Genomic DNA, 22,097 nt, shown 5'->3' with positions numbered 1-22,097 from the left:
AACGGGCCCCAGCCCTGTGGAGCAGTCTGAGCCCCCTCTCCTTGCTGAGAAGTAAACGATCCAGCAGGCGCTCATTAGCAGCTGGGGAGTGTTACCAAACACTGGAGCACGTTTAATGAACACTTGATGAATGCTGCACGCATCTCCAGTTTCCACAGAGAGTTCAGAGGTGGAGGAGAGATGACATCTCCCATTAGAATGCACTGGCCGCTCCTAGTGCACATTCCATTGCACAACTGTACTACAGCTAGCTAGCCCGCTGTTGGAGCAGAGGCTTCTTTCCGCACGGAAGGGCTGTCATGTGGATGGATAGGGGACAGGATGGAGTGCACTACTGAAGATAGGGAGTGCAGTAGAGTGGGAGTGTGCAGTTGAGAGTGGGAGAGTGCAGTAGAGAGTGGGAGTGTGGAGTAGATAGTGGGAGTGTGCAGTAGAGAGTGGGAGTGTACAGTAGAGAGTGGGAGTGTACAGTAGAGAGTGGGAGTGTGCAGTAGATAGTGGGAGTGTGCAGTAGAGAGTGGGAGTGTACAGTAGAGAGTGGGAGTGTGCAGTAGAGAGTGGGAGTGTGCAGTAGAGAGTGGGAGTGTACAGTAGAGAGTGGGAGTGTGCAGTAGAGAGTGGGAGTGTGCAGTAGAGAGTGGGAATGTACAGTAGAGAGTGGGAGTGTGCAGTAGAGAGTGGGAGTGTGCAGTAGAGAGTGGGAGTGTGCAGTAGAGAGTGGGAGTGTGCAGTAGAGAGTGGGAGTGTGCAGTAGAGAGTGGGAGTGTGCAGTAGATAGTGGGAGTGTGCAGTAGAGAGTGGGAGTGTACAGTAGAGAGTGGGAGTGTACAGTAGAGAGTGGGAGTGTGCAGTAGAGAGTGGGAGTGTACAGTAGAGAGTGGAAATGTGCAGTAGAGAGTGGGAGTGTGCAGTAGAGAGTGGGAGTGTACAGTAGAGAGTGGGAGTGTACAGTAGAGAGTGGGAGTGTGCAGTAGAGAGTGGGAGTGTACAGTAGAGAGTGGAAATGTGCAGTAGAGAGTGGGAGTGTGCAGTAGAGAGTGGGAGTGTGCAGTAGAGAGTGGGAGTGTGCAGTAGAGAGTGGGAGTGTGCAGTAGATAGTGGGAGTGTGCAGTAGAGAGTGGGAGTGTGCAGTAGATAGTGGGAGTGTGTAGTAGATAGTGGGAGTGTGCAGTAGAGAGTGGGAGTGTGCAGTAGATAGTGGGAGTGTACAGTAGAGAGTGGGAGTGTGCAGTAGAGAGTGGGAGTGTACAGTAGAGAGTGGGAGTGTGCAGTAGAGAGTGGGAGTGTACAGTAGAGAGTGGGAGTGTGCAGTAGAGAGTGGGAATGTACAGTAGAGAGTGGGAGTGTGCAGTAGAGAGTGGGAGTGTACAGTAGAGAGTGGGAGTGTGCAGTAGAGAGTGGGAGTGTGCAGTAGAGAGTGGGAATGTACAGTAGAGAGTGGGAGTGTGCAGTAGAGAGTGGGAGTGTGCAGTAGATAGTGGGAGTGTGCAGTAGATAGTGGGAGTGTGCGTGGGAGTGTACAGTAGAGAGTGGGAGTGTGCAGTAGAGAGTGGGAGTGTACAGTAGAGAGTGGGAGTGTGCAGTAGATAGTGGGAGTGTGCAGTAGAGAGTGGGAGTGTACAGTAGAGAGTGGGAGTGTGCAGTAGAGAGTGGGAGTGTGCAGTAGAGAGTGGGAGTGTACAGTAGAGAGTGGGAGTGTGTAGTAGAGAGTGGGAGTGTGCAGTAGAGAGTGGGAATGTACAGTAGAGAGTGGGAGTGTGCAGTAGAGAGTGGGAGTGTGCAGTAGAGAGTGGGAGTGTGCAGTAGAGAGTGGGAGTGTGCAGTAGAGAGTGGGAGTGTGCAGTAGAGAGTGGGAGTGTGCAGTAGATAGTGGGAGTGTGCAGTAGAGAGTGGGAGTGTACAGTAGAGAGTGGGAGTGTACAGTAGAGAGTGGGAGTGTGCAGTAGAGAGTGGGAGTGTACAGTAGAGAGTGGAAGTGTGCAGTAGAGAGTGGGAGTGTGCAGTAGAGAGTGGGAGTGTGCAGTAGAGAGTGGGAGTGTGCAGTAGAGAGTGGGAGTGTGCAGTAGAGAGTGGGAGTGTGCAGTAGAGAGTGGGAGTGTGCAGTAGATAGTGGGAGTGTGCAGTAGAGAGTGGGAGTGTACAGTAGAGAGTGGGAGTGTACAGTAGAGAGTGGGAGTGTGCAGTAGAGAGTGGGAGTGTGCAGTTGAGAGTGGGAGTGTACAGTAGAGAGTGGGAGTGTGCAGTAGAGAGTGGGAGTGTGCAGTAGAGAGTGGGAGTGTACAGTAGAGAGTGGGAGTGTACAGTAGAGAGTGGGAATGTACAGTAGATAGTGGGAGTGTGCAGTAGAGAGTGGGAGTGTGCAGTAGAGAGTGGGAGTGTACAGTAGAGAGTGGGAGTGTGCAGTAGAGAGTGGAAGTGTGCAGTAGAGAGTGGGAATGTACAGTAGAGAGTGGGAGTGTGCAGTAGAGAGTGGGAGTGTGCAGTAGAGAGTGGGAGTGTGCAGTAGATAGTGGGAGTGTGCAGTAGAGAGTGGGAGTGTACAGTAGAGAGTGGGAGTGTACAGTAGAGAGTGGGAGTGTGCAGTAGAGAGTGGGAGTGTGCAGTAGAGAGTGGGAGTGTGCAGTAGAGAGTGGGAGTGTGCAGTAGATAGTGGGAGTGTGCAGTAGAGAGTGGGAGTGTGCAGTAGATAGTGGGAGTGTGTAGTAGATAGTGGGAGTGTGCAGTAGAGAGTGGGAGTGTGCAGTAGATAGTGGGAGTGTACAGTAGAGAGTGGGAGTGTGCAGTAGAGAGTGGGAGTGTACAGTAGAGAGTGGGAGTGTGCAGTAGAGAGTGGGAGTGTACAGTAGAGAGTGGGAGTGTGCAGTAGAGAGTGGGAATGTACAGTAGAGAGTGGGAGTGTGCAGTAGAGAGTGGGAGTGTACAGTAGAGAGTGGGAGTGTGCAGTAGAGAGTGGGAGTGTGCAGTAGAGAGTGGGAATGTACAGTAGAGAGTGGGAGTGTGCAGTAGAGAGTGGGAGTGTGCAGTAGATAGTGGGAGTGTGCAGTAGATAGTGGGAGTGTGCGTGGGAGTGTACAGTAGAGAGTGGGAGTGTGCAGTAGAGAGTGGGAGTGTGCAGTAGAGAGTGGGAGTGTGCAGTAGAGAGTGGGAGTGTGCAGTAGAGAGTGGGAATGTACAGTAGAGTGTGGGAGTGTACAGTAGAGAGTGGGAGTGTGCAGTAGAGAGTGGGAGTGTGCAGTAGAGAGTGGGAGTGTACAGTAGAGAGTGGGCGTGTGCAGTAGAGAGTGGGAGTGTGCAGTAGAGAGTGGGAGTGTACAGTAGAGAGTGGGCGTGTGCAGTAGAGAGTGGGCGTGTGCAGTAGAGATTGAAACAGGTAGAGCCAGTGGTATGTTCAGAGAGGAGTTACCACATAGCTTTACCAGGTAAACTGGGAAGTGGACATGATGGTGCAATTGACAGTTAGCCACCCTTCCGCCACTAGCTCTGTGATTACTGCTATTGGCGACAGACAGTCAACACTTTTCAAGTCAAACCAAAGAGATCTTTGAGCCCTTTCACTCTTGACACTCTGTACACAACGTTGAGGGACAGACAGACGATCAGAGACATGGCAGACCTGACAGGCGTCTGGATGCAGTCACATTTACAGAGTTTTTCCATCAATGTGTCTAGACAATAATGGAAGCTTATATGTGGTACGAAAGGTTGTAGATGGGGACGTGAAAATGTTATTTTTCAAACAAACCTGACAATCTGCAAGTCAGGTGGTGTGTAAATGCCATCCAGACCAACAAGAGGACATTGTGACGTTGTCCTAAACAGCACGCTATTCCCTATTTAATGCTCTACTTTTGACCAGGGCCAATAGGGTTCTGGTCAAAAGTAGCACACTAAATAGGGAATATGGTGCCATTTGGGACGCACCCTGTGGCTAAGCTGTAGAGGCAGATCAGAGACTAATGAAGACTCATCCTTTAACCAGGGGAGACACAAACAAGTACACAAAGACTTGGCCTTTTCCTTCTAATTTTAGGAGGACCGTACAAAGGGCGTAAGATGCCATGGAAGGGATTAAAATATCAATGGTTACAGTTAACCATAATTAGGGCCCATCTAAGCTGTCATAACGATATTTTCCTCCTGAAAAGGGACCAGTGAATCAGAACTGATGTCTGTATCCCAATCAGCGTTCAAAGACATCTTCATAAAGTGTCATCTACTAAAAGGAGAGGTTTTAATTGCAGGGTGAAATTAAATACAGAGAGGATTCAGACACAGTACTGTAGCTTTGGACTTTGAGATTCAAGGAGATTGAGCGATTCGGCCTGAACAGAAGCCAATAACATACTGTAGTCTGTCTATGTGGTGCCAATAACATGTGGTTCATCACATGTACAGTAGTGATGTTCAGTGGCTGTTACGAACCCTGTTGCTTTAAAAGTCTAGGGTGGATGGAAAAGAGACCCGTAACATAACTCATGCGAATTAGAATATTGACAAGGAACAGTGAGAACAAAATACACCGACAACCATATGCTACCGTCAAACACAAAATGTTTATTATAAACACATGGTAAACGGTTTGGGGAAAAGGGGCTAAGCTGGACCCAAGGAATGAAACAAAGTCAAACAGCCCTAAACTGATCTTGCCTGCCTCAAGAACCGCTAAGCTTACTGCTAACCATACAAAAATACAGTGGGTGGTCCGCTCTGGTCTAACTAGTGTGTTTAGACAAAGTTTATCTATGGGTAGTGTATGTCCAAGGGCGTCTTGCTAAATCCCCCTTTTCCCAGGCACAAACAAACAACATAGGTACCATATGGACTAAACAGCAAACGAGTGAGTACACAAAAACATAGACACCACAGTATACATACTCACAAAGAAAAAAGAGTCTCTGGTCAGAAAACACAACTGACTGGCTTTTTAAAACCAGGGGATGTATGATGTGATATGGTAATGAATACCCAGAAACAGGTGGTGCAATACAGAGGAGTGTCCACTGATTGGTCCACCTCAGCAATCAGCAGACGAACGGATGACGGACAGGTGGGACACACCAACGACCACCAATCAGGAAAACAAGGGACACCCGTGATTAGGGCAGAAGGAGAGGAAAAACAAATACACATACAGGCTACCTGTATCCGTAACAGTGGTGAATTGGACTTGGACCACTGGACCTCCAAAACCGATTAATCTAACTCTTCCAAGGCAACTTTTCTCATACTAACTTGCTGTTTGAGAGACTGATCATTCATGATAAATCTGTGGCTAATGAAGATCGTCTTTAACATGCATGTAACTGGTGATGATGTCATAGGCGACAGGTACAGTCGTGGTCAAAAGTTTTGAGAATGACACATTTACATTTACATTTACGTCATTTAGCAGACGCTCTTATCCAGAGCGACTTACAAATTGGTGCATTCACCTTATAGCCATTGGGATAACCACTTTACAATATGTCTTTTTTTCTTTCTTTCTTTTTTCGCTGCTTCAGTGTTATGAGATATTTTTGCCACATGTTACTATGGTATACTGAAGTATAATTACAAGCATTCCATAAGTGTCAAAGGCTTTTATTGACAATTACATTAAGTTTATGCAAAGCGTCAATATTTGCAGTGTTGACCCTTCTTTTTCAAGACCTTTGCAATCCGCCCTGGCATGCTGTCAATTAACTTCTGGGCCACATCCTGACTGATGGCAGCCCATTCTTGCATAATCAATGCTTGGAGTTTGTCAGAATTTGTGGGTTTTTGTTTGTCCACCCGCCTCTTGAGGATCAACCACAAGTTCTCAATGGGATTAAGGTCTGGGGAGTTTCCTGGCCATGGACCCAAAATGTCGATGTTTTGTTCCCTGAGCCACTTAGTTATCACTTTTGCCTTATGACAAGGTGCTCCATCATGCTGGAAAAGGCATTGGTCGTCACCAAACTGTTCTTGGACGGTTGGGAGAAGTTGCTCTCGGAGGATGTGTTGGTACCATTCTTTATTCATGGCTGTGTTCTTAGGCAAAATTGTGAGTGAGCCCACTCCCTTGGCTGAGAAGCAACCCCACACATGAATGGTCTCAGGATGCTTTACTGTTGGCATGACACAGGACTGATGGTAGTGCTCACTTTGTCTTCTCCGGACAAGGTGTTTTCCGGATGCCCCAAACAATCGGAAAGGGGATTCATCAGAGAAAATGACTTTACCCCAGTCCTCAGCAGTCCAATCCCTGTACCTTTTGCAGAATATCAGTCTGTCCCTGATGTTTTTCCTGGAGAGAAGTGGCTTCTTTGCTGCCCTTCTTGACACCAGGCCATCCTCCAAAAGTCTTCGCCTCACTGTGCGTGCAGATGCACTCACACCTGCCTGCTGCCATTCCTGAGCAAGCTCTGCACTGGTGGTGCCCCGATCCCGCAGCTGAATCAACTTTAGGAGACGGTCCTGGTGCTTGCTGGACTTTCTTGGGCGCCCTGACGCGTTCTTCACAACAATTGAACCTCTCTCCTTGAAGTTCTTGATGATCCGATAAATGGTTGATTTAGGTGAAATCCTACTAGCAGCAATATCCTTGCTTGTGAAGCCCTTTTTGTGCAAAACAATGATGATGGCACTTGTTTCCTTGCAGGTAACCATGGTTAACAGAGGAAGAACAATGATTTCAAGCACCACCCTCCTTTTAAAGCTTCCAGTCTGTTATTCTAACTCAATCAGCATGACAGAGTGATCTCCAGCCTTGTCCTCATCAACACTCTCACCTGCGTTAACAAGAGAATCACTGACATGATGGCAGCTGGTCCTTTTGTGGCAGGGCTGAAATGCAGTGGAAATGTTTTGGGGGGATTAAGTTCATTTTCATGGCAAAGAGGGACTTTGCAATTAATTGCAATTCATCTGATCACTCTTCATGACATTCTGGAGTATATGCAAATTGCCATCATCAAAACTGAGGCAGCAGACTTTGTGAAAATGAGTATTCGTGTCATTCTCAAAACTTTTGGCCACGACTGTAGCCTAGCAGTTAGAGCGTTGGGACAGTAACCGAAAGGTCACTGGTTTGAACACCCGAGCCGACAAGGTGAAAATCTGTCGATGTGCCTTTGAGCTAGGCACTTAAACCTAATTTGTTACAGGGGTGCCGTACTACTATGGCTGACCCTGTAAAACAACACATTTCACTGCACCTAACCGGTGTATGTGACAATAAAACAACTTGTTTTCTTTTTTTTTATGATGCTTCCACACATTTACTGTAACACTTGCTCCCTGAAAGAGTAGGTTTGTGTTCTGGGCTCGGCTGGTTCCTGCCAAGGCCCCAGCTGTGTGGCTGTGAAATCCTGATTCGGATTGCATACTTCTGCCTGATGAGAAGTTTGGGGCTTACGAAATGAGAACATGCTGGGGAATGTGGATGTGGAGTAGCATTAAGACACAGCAGCACCACACTACTGCATTCTGTTGATGGCCACACACACACCAGGTTCGTATTCATTAAAGCAAACCGTAGCAAAATGTGTTGCTATGGAAAACGAAAAGAATTGTTTCTTATTGGACAAGTTCAGTCAGTTTTCTTCAGTTTGGCGGCTAATGAACACGACCCAGGAACATCGTCTGTCTGGGCTAATAGAGAAGACTAATTCGCTTTTGGGAAAATGGCCCCTGGTTAAAGATACAGTTAGGAATGTCACCATATGAACTAAACATATGGGATACAGCTAGGGCTGTGGCGGTCATAACATTTTGTCAGCTGGTTATTGTCATGCAAAAGTCTGCCGGTCTCACGGTAATTGACCGTTAATTAACATAAACACGTTTAGCATCTCCAGGCCTCCACGCATACAAGCCGCTTATGCGCGCCTTTGGAACATACACATTTAAAAAGGTCTAAATATACACCATCACAAAAAAGTACTTATTTTAGGCAGCTTATGATATGGAGAAAATATATTTCAGAAGAACAGAATACGAGTTGGCCTACTGTATGTTATCTGGCTATGCGCCATGCCATAGGCTGTAGGCTTGTTTATTTAGTAGACAAGATATGCCATTATTTTATATTATATGATTTTATAGTTAGAATATAATTGAACTTAACTGAATAAAATAGAAAGGATATTTTTCCCATTATGGAGTGAAAGCGCATATGAAGTGGCTATGTTGAGCATAAAAGTGATCATTTGAAACATGTCCTATATGCTAGATTTAGAGTTACTTGGCAACTTTAGTTGTGAATGATACAAACCTTAGCACGTCTTAGAAATCAAAACATATATGGGCTGCATGATGCGACTATAGCCTATTGATGATTTGAGAAAGTCAGACTATTCTAAATGTAATCTTGTCTTTACTAATATGTCAAATCAATTAGTTTTGATTTATAATTTCCCATTATCAAATGGGCACGAACACGGGCAGGGGGAAAAATACATGTCATCTATATGCACTCGAATAGCGAATGGAGGCCGCTTTCCCGACGGTTTGTTTTTCAATCATGCCGGGTAGGCTACTCTGGTTTTATAGCAGAGCTGTCACGGTTTCGGCCGAGGCTGCTCCTCCTCCTGGTTCGGGCAGGCTTCGGCGGTCGTCGTCTCCGGAGTACTAGCTGCCACCGATCTATGTTTCATGTTCGTTTGGTTTGGTCTTGATGTTGTACACCTGTGTCTAGTTAGTCCTCGTTAGTGTTCTATTTAGTTCTCGTTGTGTGTGTCTGTGTTTGTGTGTGATTGTTTCGCTGTCGTGTTTGTGCGCTACTGTTGCCTTGTGCATTTCGTATTTTCCTCCTCTGTGTTAGGAGGTTATTTACGCACTGTTTTGTGCGCCTTTTGGTTTTCGCCTGTGTGCGGACTTTCTCGCCTCCGGGCGTTTGACTCGTCATTTTGTATGTGCTTTTCACTAAAGTCTATTGGACTTATTTTTCTGCGTCCTGCATCTGATTCCTGCACCACACCCACCTACAGCACCCACTGACAGAATCACACACCATTATGGAATCAGCAGGATCGGCCGTGACACCTGTGTCGCTCGAGGAGCATATCCATTGGCAAGATGGCCAGATAAGACAACTGGAGACCGCTCTACAGGACGTGATCAACACCCTGCACCGATGGGAAGCCAGCAGGGTACCCACACCTCCACCTACCCTGCCCACCCCATCGGCCGGTCCACCAGTCCCAGGTCCGGAACCCAGGAGGATTCGGCTCTCGCTCCCGAGGGCGTATGACGGAACAGCTGCCGGGTGTCAGGGGTTCCTCCTGCAGGTGGAGCTCTACCTGGCCACTGTACACCCGGTGCCCTCGGGACACGAGAGCGTTTCCGCCCTCATCTCCTGTCTCTCGGGAAAGGCGTTGGAGTGGGCTAACGCTGAGTGGAGGAAGATGGACGCCAACACCATCTCCTACGCCGAGTTCTCCCGCCGCTTCAAGGCCGTGTTTGACCATCCACCTGAGGGCAAAGCGGCGGGGGAGCGGCTAGTCCACTTGAGACAGGGGAGGAAGAACGCACAGGCGTTTGCTTTAGAGTACCGGACTCTAGCGGCGGATGCAGGGTGGAATGAACGGGCTCTCATCGACCATTTTCGGTGTAGCCTCCGGGAGGACGTTCAACGAGAGTTGGCCTGCAGGGATACCCATCTGACTTTCGACCAGTTGGTTGATATGTCCATCCGTTTAGACACCCTGCTGGCCACCCGTGGACGTCCCGAGGGGGGTCCGTCCATTCCGCCCTCCGGCACCTCCGAGCCGAGCCCTATGGAGCTCGGGGGTGCCGGCGCTAGAGAACGGAGGAGGAGGAGCCCGAGGGGGCCTGTCTCCTGCACCAAGTGCGGTCGTGGAGGGCACAATGCGGCCAGGTGCTGGGGAGGGTTCTCCGGGGGAGAAGACAACAGGCCACGCACTGGGGGGGCCTCCCAGGTGAGTAGACGCCCCACTTACCCAGAGCTTTCTGTTGCGCACTTTTGTATACCTGTTGGTTTTCCACAGGTTGCACCTCATTCCCAGCATAAGGCGCTAGTAGATTCAGGCGCAGCTGGGAATTTTGTTGATCGAAAGTTTTGTTTAGAGTTAGGGATCCCTCTCCTACCTGTTGACAAACCTTTTCCCGTTCATGCCTTAGATAGCCGCCCGTTGGGGTCGGGGTTGATCAGGGAAGTCACAGCGCCACTTAGGATGTGTGCGCAGGGGGGTCATGAAGAGACTATACTGCTGTATCTGATCGACTCTCCTGCGTACCCAGTGGTGCTGGGAATTCCCTGGTTAAGCACCCATAACCCTTCTATTTTGTGGCAACAGAGGGCTCTCGATGGGTGGTCTGTTCAGTGTGAGGGGCGATGTCTGGGTGTTTCCGTGGGGGCGACTTCGGTGGAAAGTCCAAACCAAGTGCCCGCACTGCACATTCCGCCTGAATATGGGGATTTAGCTCTTGTGTTTAGCAAAACTAGGGCGACGCAGTTGCCTCCCCATAGACAGGGGGATTGTGCGATTGATCTCCAGGCAGGAGCAGCGCTCCCACGGAGCCATGTGTATCCTTTGTCTCAAGAGGAGAGAAAAGCTATGGAGACTTACATAGCCGAATCTTTGAGACAGGGATACATTCGGCCTTCCACTTCCCCCGCCTCTTCGAGTTTCTTTTTTGTGAAAAAGAAAGATGGAGGGTTGCGCCCGTGCATTGATTACCGTGGTCTCAATCAGATTACTGTGAAATACAGTTATCCACTCCCTCTGATTGCGACCATGACGGATTCATTGCATGGGGTGCGGTTTTTCACAAAATTGGATCTCAGGAGCGCGTATAACTTGGTGCGCATTAGAGAGGGTGATGAATGGAAAAGAGCGTTTAGTACCACGTCAGGTCATTTCGAATATCTTGTCATGCCATATGGGTTGATGAATGCTCCATCAGTCTTTCAATCCTTCGTAGATGACATTTTCCGGGATATGCAGGGACAAGGGGTGGTCGTGTACATTGATGATATTCTGGTGTACTCGTCTACCCGAGCCGAGCATGTAACCCTGGTGCGACGTGTATTGAGGAGGCTGTTGGAGCACGACCTATATGTCAAGGCAGAGAAATGTCTGTTTTTCCAGGAGTCGGTCTCCTTTTTGGGTTATCGGTTGTCCGCGTCAGGGGTGAGAATGGAGGTGGATCGTGTGTCCGCTGTGCGTAATTGGCAAACTCCAACCACTGTAAAAGAGGTGCAGCAGTTCTTGGGCTTTGCGAATTACTACCGGAGGTTTATCCGGGGTTTTGGACAGGTGGCAGCTCCCATCACGTCCCTTCTGAAAGGGGATCCGGTGCGCCTGCAGTGGTCAGCTGATGCGGACAGGGCCTTTGGGAGACTGAAGGACCTGTTTACGTCGGCTCCGGTGCTGGCGCATCCGGATCCCACCATTCCCTTTCAGGTTGAGGTGGACGCGTCTGAGGCTGGTATAGGGGCCGTGCTCTCTCAACGGTCCGGCTCGCCACCTAAACTCCGCCCCTGTGCTTTTTACTCCAAGAAGCTCAGCCCGGCGGAGCGTAACTATGACGTTGGGGACAGGGAGCTGTTAGCTGTAGTTCAGGCCCTTAAGGTGTGGAGGCATTGGCTTGAGGGGGCTCAACACCCTTTCCTCATTTTGACTGACCATTGGAACCTGGAGTACATCCGGGCAGCGAGGAGACTGAATGTTTCTCACCAGGTTCGTATTTAAAATCACGTACATCCCTGGGTCCCAGAATGGCAAGGCAGATGCACTGTCCCGGCGGTATGACACGGAGGAGAGGTCCGTTGAGCCTACTCCCATACTACCGGAGTCTTGCCTTGTGGCACCGGTGGTGTGGGAGGTCGATGCCGAGATCGAGCGAGTGTTGCGTACCGACCCCAGCCCTCCACAATGTCCTGAGGGTCGGAAGTACGTTCCGCTCGAGATTCGGGATCGACTCATCTACTGGGCTCACACGTCACCCTCCTCTGGACATCCGGGTATTGGCCGGACAGTGCAATGCCTTAGCACTAAATACTGGTGGCCTACTTTGGCTAGGGATGTGAGGGTTTACGTCTCCTCCTGCTCGGTGTGCGCCCAGTGTAAGGCGCCCCGACATCTGCCCAGGGGTAAGTTACAGCCCCTACCCGTTCCACAACGACCATGGTCCCACCTCTCGGTGGATTTTGTAACAGACCTTCCCCTCTCTCAGGGGAATACCACCATCCTGGTCGTTGTGGACCGGTTCTCTAAGGCCTGTCGTCTTCTCCCTATGTCGGGTCTTCCTACTGCCCTACAGACCGCTGAGGCCCTATTTACCCACGTCTTCCGGCATTACGGGGTCCCCGAGGATATAGTGTCTGATCGGGGCCCCCAGTTTACCTCCCGTGTGTGGAGAGCGTTTATGGAGCGTTTGGGGGTCTCGGTTAGCCTTACCTCGGGGTACCACCCGGAGAGTAACGGGCAGGTAGAACGTGTCAACCAGGATGTGGGTAGGTTTCTGAGGTCGTATTGCCAGGACCGGCCTGAGGAGTGGGCGCGTTACATTCCCTGGGCCGAGATGGCCCAGAACTCTCTCCGCCACTCCTCTACTAACCTAACCCCTTTCCAATGTGTATTAGGTTACCAGCCGGTTCTGGCACCGTGGCAGCAGAGCCAGATCGAGGCCCCTGCGGTGGATGATTGGATGAGGCGCTCGGAAGAGACGTGGAACGCTGCCCACGTCCACCTGCAGCGGGCCGTCCTTCGTCACAAGGCGAGCGCCGATCTCCACCGCAGTGAGGGGCCGGTGTACGCACCCGGAGATCGAGTCTGGCTCTCTACCAGAAACCTACCCCTCCGCCTGCCCTGCCGGAAGCTGGGTCTGCGGTTTGTGGGGCCCTTTAAAGTCCTGAGAAGATTGAACGAGGTGTGTTATAGGTTACATCTACCTGTTGAATATAAGAATATTAACCCCTCGTTCCATGTGTCTCTTCTCAGGCCGGTGGTAGCTGGTCCACTCCAGGACAATGAGATAGGAGAGACTCCTCCGCCCCCATTGGACATCGAGGGGGCTCCGGCGTACACCGTTCGGTCCATCTTGGACTCCAGACGCCGGATGGGGGGTCTCCAGTATCTCGTGGAGTGGGAGGGGTACGGCCCGGAGGAGCGGTGCTGGGTGCCGCGGAGGGACATCCTAGACCCATCTCTCCTGTCGGAGTTCCACCGGGACCATCCCGCGCGCCCTGCTCCGCGTCCTCCTGGTCGTCCCCGAGGCCGGGGTCGGCGCACGGCTGGAGCCGCGCGTCAAGGGGGGGGTACTGTCACGGTTTCGGCCGAGGCTGCTCCTCCTCCTGGTTCGGGCAGGCTTCGGCGGTCGTCGTCTCCGGAGTACTAGCTGCCACCGATCTATGTTTCATGTTCGTTTGGTTTGGTCTTGATGTTGTACACCTGTGTCTAGTTAGTCCTCGTTAGTGTTCTATTTAGTTCTCGTTGTGTGTGTCTGTGTTTGTGTGTGATTGTTTCGCTGTCGTGTTTGTGCGCTACTGTTGCCTTGTGCATTTCGTATTTTCCTCCTCTGTGTTAGGAGGTTATTTACGCACTGTTTTGTGCGCCTTTTGGTTTTCGCCTGTGTGCGGACTTTCTCGCCTCCGGGCGTTTGACTCGTCATTTTGTATGTGCTTTTCACTAAAGTCTATTGGACTTATTTTTCTGCGTCCTGCATCTGATTCCTGCACCACACCCACCTACAGCACCCACTGACAAGAGCATGGCTTAATATGAGCAGCTAAGAAATAAATATAGTAGCAGCTGGGATCCTCCTCTTTTAAGTGGCAACCATCAAAACTCTGCTTTCACACGGGATTACATATAGAAATGTCTGGGTTTATAAGAACACACATCAACCCCTGTTTTAGGAGCCTCTCTCGATATTCCGCCCAAACTCTGTATGCCATAGGCTCTCTAACCCTGTTCCTGCAGCTACCCAGTGCTTTATTTGGGAAACCAAGTGAAATCTGTTCGGGAACATCGATAGTAACATGTTTTCACAACAAAACATATTTAATTAAACTGTTGACAGCCCCTCTCTCTATGCGCTCGAGAAAGGAATGAAGGAGACAGAGGAGGAGATGGAAATGCACAGTGGTGATATATTCTGTAGCTAAAGGTAATGTGTCAGCCTATTAATTATTAAATAAAAAATCCCTATTATTAGGCTATTCAAAATAAAATACAAACTCACTATAATTGTAGGCTAACTCTGTAAGCCACCCTGCACAATCAGTGAACCAACAGCATCGCCTAGGCCTATATGTTCTCTCCCTGACTCGTGGATAGAAAGTTTGGAGTGTAGCATAAGGTAACCAGTCCATCCAGTATGCATAATAATACAGTCCACACTCAAAGGTGATTACTAGAATGTGTTTAATTTTGGAGCATGTACCAAAGACATCTTAAATCAGTTGTTTTTAATGTTTTTCTGCCGTGCGTAATATGCTATAGGCTATGTATTGTATAACGGCACAATCATTATTTTAATTCAGGTTTTTTTTCGGGCTCGGGCTCATATATACAGTCCATTCGGAAAAGTATTCAGACCCCTTGACTTTTTCCACATTTTGTTACGTTACAGCCTTATTCTAAAATATATTAAATTATTTTTTCCCCTCATCAATCTACACACAATACCCCATGATCACAAAGCAAAAACAGGTTTTTAGATTTTTTTGGCAAAAATAAAATTAAAAAATAACTGGGTATGACACCACAAGCTTGGCACACCTGTATTTGGGGAGTTTCTCCCATTCTTCTCTGCAGATCCTCTCAAGCTCTGTCAGGTTGGATGGGGAGCGTCGTTGCACAGCTATTTTCAGGTCTCTCCAGAGACGTTCGATCGGGTTCAGGTCCAGAATCTGGCTGGGCCACTCAAGGACATTCAGAGACTTGTCCCAAAGCCACTCCTGCGTTGTCTTGGCTGTGTGCTCAGGGTCGTGGCCTGTTGGAAGGTGAACCTTCGCCCCATTCTGAGGTCATGAGTGCTCTGGAGCAGGTTTTCATCAAGGATCTCTCTGTACTTTCATCTTTCCCATTCTGAGGTCATGAGTGCTCTGGAGCAGGTTTTCATCAAGGATCTCTCTGTACTTTCATCTTTCCGTCGATCCTGACTAAGGCCCTTCTCCACCGACTGCTCAGTTTGGCTGGGCGGCCAGCTCTAGGAAGCGTCTTGGTGGTTCCAAACTTCGTCCATTTAAGAATGATGGAGGCAACTATGTTCTCGGGGACCTTCAATGCTACAGAAATCTTTTGGTAACCTTCCCCAGATCTGTGCCTCGACACAATCCTGTCTCGGAGCTGTACGGACAATTCCTTCGACCTCATGGCTTGGTTTTTGCTCTGACATGCACTGTCAACTGTGGGACCTTATATAGACAGGTGTGTGCCTTTCCAAATCATGTCCAATCAATTGAATTTACCACAGGTGGACTCCAATCAAGTTGTAGAAACATCTCAAGGGTGATCAATGGAAACAGGATGCACCTGAGCTAAATTTTCGAGTCTCATAGCAAAGGGTCTGAATACTTATGTAAATAAGGTATATATTTTATTTATTTATATATACATTTGCAAATAATTATAAAAACCAGTTTTCGCTTTGTCATTATGGGGTATTGTGTGTAGACTGATGAGGGAAAACATGTATTTAATCAATTTTAGAATAAGGCTGTAACGTAACAACATTTTGAAATGTTAAGGGGTCTGAATACTTTCCGAATGCACTCTAATATGTGTATGGGTGTTTTGAATGAATTATCACCTTAGAAAGCACTGTCCATTTCGTTGTGTTAGGCTTTGAAACAACATCCACAACGACCATGTTTTCCACTCAACTTCTTTCTTCAAATTGATAGATCACAGTGAGGTGAGTTTTAAAATCACGATACGGTTTTGATGATAAGTATTTGATGTGATTTTCGATTGCATTTGCATTGATGTCAGAGTGGTTAGAGGGACAATAGAGCCCTGAGTACCAGGCTATTAGCAACCTGATGGTCGTTAGCGAGTTGAGTCCTACCAAGGCATGTCCAGAGTGCATAAGAGGAGATTACCGTGACTCACCGGTCACGTGGAATTTTACTGCGGTCATGACTCATGACTGCTGGTGTGGCGGTAATACGGTCACTGCAACAGCCCTATATACAGCAAATGTTTACTGTAGACGATCAATTAGTTTAATCCAAATCCACAACCAATTAGCCCTTTGAGGTTGCCAACAGATCCAAAAGAGCATGAATGTCGCAAGAAACACAGATGTGAAATGTTTCAGCCACTGTTTCAAGTCCCTGAGGGGTAGTAAGAGTGAAGGAAAACGCAGAGGGGATGGAGAGAGCGAGAGTGAGAACGAGAGAACAGAGAAAGAGAGAACAGAGAAAGAAAGAGAGAACAGAGAGAGAACAGAAAGCGAGAGAGAGAGAGAGAGAGAGAGAGAGAGAGAGAGAGAGAGAGAGCACAGAGCGAGAGAACAGAGAGCTATGGTTCAGACCTGATTGACAGAGAAAGACCTCAGGGGGTCTGTGAGGAAAGACCACAGCTGAGACAACTCTGACCACTGCTGTCTTTCTGTCTCACACACACACACACACGCACACAAGACATGCATGACAGACACGCACACACACACACACACGCACACACATACACGCACACACAAAATGCATGACATACACTTGCACACACACACACACACACACAGCATGCATGACACATACACACGCAAGCCACTGGCTTGCAGGAAACTGTATCCATCTTCAAAGACAAAAGTGAGATTCCTTCACTCCAGTCCAGACACACATTTATTTTCTTAGTCCCAACCCCATCATCCACGTTCAGTAATAAGGAAAGACCATTTTAATCCCGAAAGCCCAACCAAAAACCAAATAGGGGACAGAAACCATGTGTCTGAGTTGTGGTATCCATTAAATACAACATAAAATACATTTTTATTTTAAAAACACATCCACAGAGAAAATAATATTCAGCATTTCCTGTAACATCCAGCACATAGACAAACTACCAAACACCCTACAAAGCCCCCTCTCTGCTAGGGCTGGGAATTGCCAGGCACCTCACAATATGACATTATCACGATACTTAGGTGCCGATACGATATGTATTGCAATTATCACAATTCTATATGTACTGAGATAGCTCAGCTGGTAGAGCACGGCGCTTGTAACGCCAAGGTAGTGGGTTCGATCCCCGGGACCACCCATACACAAAAAAAAATGTATGCACGCATGACTGTAAGTCGCTTTGGATAAAAGCGTCTGCTAAATGGCATATTATTATTTATATTTGATGTTCCAAACATATTGCTCACCATGTCTGCTGCAGAGGGACAAGAAAGAGCCATGATAGAATGAGTTATGATCAGTCATGGAAATAAAAGTGCAGAAAACAAATTGTTTCCCTATCAAAACGATACGAAACGATATATCGTCAAAAATAATTTCCAGAGGGCCTCTCGAGTGGCGCAGCGGTCTAAGGCACTGCATCGCAGTGCTAGAGGCGTTGTCTTCAATCCCGGGCTGTATCACAACCGGCCGTGATCGGGAGTCCCATAGGGCGGCGAGTTAATTGGCCCAGCGTCGTCCGGGTTAGGGGAGGGTTTGGCCGGGGGGGCTTTAATTGGCTCATCGCGCTCTAGCGACTCCTTGTGGCGGGCCAACGCGCCTGCAGGCTCACCTCGGTATTCAGGTGAACTGTGTTTCCTCCGACACATTGGTGTGGCTGGCTTCCGGGTTAAGCAGGCAGGTGTTAAGAAGCGCGGTTTGGCGGGTCATGTTTCAGAGGACGCATGACTCGACCTTCGCCTCCCGAGCCCGTTGGGGAATTGCAGCGATGAAACAAGATCGAAAAAGGGGGTAAAATACTCACAAAAATAATAATAATATCCAGAAACTTAACTGTATCGATTTTTTCCCCCATCACTACTCTCTGTTCCCTTCAGTCACCCAGTAGTCTCTCTCGCTCTCTCCCTCTTTCATTCTCCATCCATTGGAGTTGCTGTGAAACGTAGTTTCATAAAGTTGGAGATGAGACATCGTTCAGAACAAAAAAGTATCTTCTCAACTTGTCTGAGCCGCTGCGGTCCTGATCCTGGTCTAAATGTCACACAGTTCTCATGCTACAAACTTCCGATGGATATTCCACTCATTCCCATCCCGACATTCCAATCCTCTCTGACAGCATTCCACAGTTACACTGACCCTGTCACAAACCCTCTTACTTGAACCCTGGGGGTCACATGTTTAGCGTAACCTCTCAGAACCAACCAAATATGCGTGCCAGTCAGTGTAGTTGTCTGTCAGTGAGACATTACTCCCACAGAACTAACACAAGCTCATTGTTGACACAAGAGTGGATGAATGATGGTTGAAACAGGCACACATCCCCAAGTACATTTCAAGGCACACAACTGTAAGGGACATTCAAAGAGCAGTATGATCTTACTGGAGTCTGTGTAAAGTTCAGAATGAGAGGTGAAACTCTATAGCAGTGTGTGTGTGTGTGTGTGTGTGTGTGCACCTGGTCCACAGTGCAGTGCACCTGGGCCTCACGACAGCTGAGCCGTACCAATTAGGCCTCGTTACAGAGTTCTTATAAAGTCCCTAATTGTACATGATTTATTGTACATTATTTTATGCCTTTACTGAAATATGTTGACTAATTCCTCATGGCGGTGTTATTCCTCGGCAGTCCAAATTCCTCCTTTTATGGTAAGTGCTCTAGATGAGGCGTGAGAAGTATGGGAGGCTGGCTGGTGGAGCTACACACTGCATGCATTAGCAAACCCTAACACAGAACATGCCCAGAGAGAGCTCCCTCCACAGTCCCTACAAGCGCTGAGATGTCTACTACGGCTTGAACACTTGTCATTTTCCCCTGCTGTCGGTTTAGGGAATAGGGTGCCATTTGGGACGCATCCCTTTCCACCAGGTCAGTCAGATGGTTCAGAATCCCCATGGCCTGGAGGAGTAGTAAGGCTACAGCAGAGATGTCTGGAGGCCTCCAGATCCGCCACAGACATGTAGAATTTCCATTGCGTGAAAAGCCCATTTTGGCACGGAGCTGAAACCCTAGAGGGGAGTGCTGCGCTGAGCGTCTCTGTATACACAGGCTGTAGCACACGCAGGGTTAAGACAACGCTGGGCCAGCCCACTCCTGTAAACACATGTTGGTGGCAGAGTGCTGGGGGGTGAGGGGCTGGATGGGTTCTGGGGTCAGCAAGCCCACTGTGAAAGGCCAGCCAGGGGGAATGGGGCTGGAGGGGTAAAATCTGAGGGAAATGTACAGGTACTCTGAAGAGGGTGGGGGTGTAAACTCAGGACAGGTTATTTTGGGCTTTGTTTGATGACAAGGAGGGACTGACCGTACTGGATCCCCCCAACATTCAACAAATGTACCGTGTTACGAGCCTGTGTACCGTAACAGTTACAGTAAGACAGTGTGGCTTAGTGCGCTCGTAAAGCTGCTCAGCAGCAGCAGCACAACGCTGCCTCATGTCCAGCAGCAGCCCACCCATGACCCAGCCTCCAGAACAGAGCAGCCCACTCTGAGACTTAGTCTGTGTCCCAAATTGCACCATATTCCCTATTTAGTGCGCTGTTGTTGACCAGGCTCTATAGTTTTTGTTTAAATCAAAAAAATCAAAAACGATCTCATTATTTAATTAAGCTGAAAAGCAGCACTTACTATAGTATTTAAACATGTTTACCTCTTGAGATGGGAAAACGTGTTTGTTATGAAGGTGAACGTACTCTTTATGACAGAATGTTAAAATTAGGTGAAATCCAAAGTTTTGTTTTTTTACCCACCATCACAATTGAAATTATATCACTGCCAAAGTTTTTGCTTGGTGGCCAAAGAAAGGTCAAAGTAGAATTCTGTTTATAGAAATTTTTACAAATTAATTAAAAATGAAAAGCTGAAACGTCTCGAGTCAATTAGTATTCAACCCCTTTGTTATGACAAGCCTAAATAAGTTCAGGAGTAAACATTTGCTTAACAAGTCACATAATAAGTTGCATGGACTCACTCTGTGTGCAATAATAGTACTTAACATGATTTCTGAATGACTACCTCATCTCTGTACCCCACACATTCAATTATCTGCAAGGTCCCTCAGTCGAGCAGTGAATTTCAAACACAGATTCAACCACAAAGACCAGGGAGGTTCAAATATTCAAATGTATAAAAAAAAAATTCTAAGAAATAGTTTCAATGGTATTGACGGTATTGAAAAACCATCCCGTGGCTATTTCCAAGTACTCCGGTATATGCTATATACGGTATACCGCCCAAGCCTATTATATACCTATTTCTATTGATAGGTGGCTGTCCCAAACCATGATAATTTCAATAGAACATCTAGAGTTGTTCTATTATTACATTGAAAGACACTGGTCTAATTATTAGTTTTGTTCATTTTAAAACATCTTTCTCCAAAAACTGCTGTCCCATCTTTTGACGTCTTTACCGAAACGCACACATTAAAATACATGAATGTGCCTTAAGCCACACCCCTACAAATATCACCAGTTGATGGGATTTCACCCCTCTCCAGCATGGCCACATGGTGAGTAGTCTGTCTGCAAACATTTTGGAGAAAATTAGTGAGCAAGTTGGTAAATCTTAATGTATTTTTAAGAAGTGTCACTACCGAAAATCTATAAATATGTCAAGTACAGTTTTGTGACTAAAATATATCTTTGCTGGGATGAACATCTGTCCAAATGAAAGATAGACAGCCTTAGCTATGGAGATTCTTTAAAGTCCAAAATAAGTCAAAATTGTCCAACTGAAACAATTGACACCATAGAGATATATATAGAGGACTAATCTTTGTATCTGTGCCATTATGGGGTCTGTGACAGCACGTGCAGCGCCAATGAGGCTATCTCCATTTTAAAGTTGAATGCACCATGCTCTACCAACTGAGCTACAGAGGACCACCATGTGGGTAGTGGTCAAGTGCCCACTTCATGGAAAAGTGTAGAATATTGAGGTGCATAGCCAGCAGGTGTGCTCCAACCCTCCAAGAGCCTGAACATTTACATCTATTTGGCCAAAACATAGCCCTCTATAATGTGCTATACGTTATTGTACTGTAACCTACTCTACTGTACTGTGGTCTACTATACTGTACCCTACTCTACTGTACTGTGGTCTACTATACTATACTGTACTGTACTGTGGTCTACTATACTGTACTGTACTGTACTGTGGTCTACTATACTATACTCTACTGTACTGTGGTCTACTATACTGTACTGTACTGTACTGTACTGTGGTCTACTATACTATACTCTACTGTACTGTGGTCTACTATACTATACTCTACTGTACTGTGGTCTACTATACTATACTGTACTGTACTATGGTCTACTATACTGTACTGTACTGTACTGTACTGTGGTCTACTATACTGTACTGTACTGTACTGTGGTCTACTATACTATACTCTACTGTACTGTGGTCTACTATACTATACTCTACTGTACTGTGGTCTACTATACTATACTGTACTGTACTGTGGTCTACTATACTGTACTGTACTTTCCTTAAGTTTACTCTACTTGAGCTTCTTAAAATTGAAGAAATGGCCAATGGACTTGATCTAGTGGTCTTGGTCTTGAGACCACTCAAGACCACATCAATTCAGTCTTTAACTTGTCATGGTCTCAACTCACTGGATCTTGGGACCAGTGTCCTGGTATAAATCTTGGTCTTGGCTCCTGGATATTCCTTTAGTCTTTGGTTTAAAAACCATTGGCAACCCAATTTGAAGAAGACAATGCTCTCTGATCATTGGCTGATCACTCCCAACCCATAGGAATCCCCACCCAGTTAACTACTTTTTTTGGGGGGGCTATTAAACAACTAATTGACCGACATCTGTTCAATTACTTGAATTCCATTTAGTTCTTTTTTTTTGTGAGCCCAACGCACCATTTCTCTAGAGAGAAATGAAATAATTCACGAGAGAAATCAAGTCAAGAACTATGTGGGGCGCTGAGCTGAAGGGAGTTGTAGTTTTCATTAAGCAAATATTCAACCTAGTTCAGCACAGCAACATGGTAGTTAACTACAATGACCATAATCCATTGT

General features: G+C 47.4%; 1 protein-coding gene across 1 annotated transcript in view; it reads right to left on the bottom strand.

Annotated features, from left to right (window-relative positions):
- The window catches only part of LOC311144136 (protein TANC1-like), a 294,875-nt gene that overhangs the window by 151,913 nt on the left and 120,865 nt on the right, over positions 1-22,097 (bottom strand). The gene's annotated exons all lie outside the window — the stretch shown is intronic.

This window comes from Coregonus lavaretus, assembly GCF_964263955.1.
Source record: "Coregonus lavaretus genome assembly, chromosome: 16".
Lineage (NCBI taxonomy): Eukaryota > Metazoa > Chordata > Actinopteri > Salmoniformes > Salmonidae > Coregonus > Coregonus lavaretus.
This window is presented reverse-complemented; position numbering and strand designations above follow the sequence as displayed.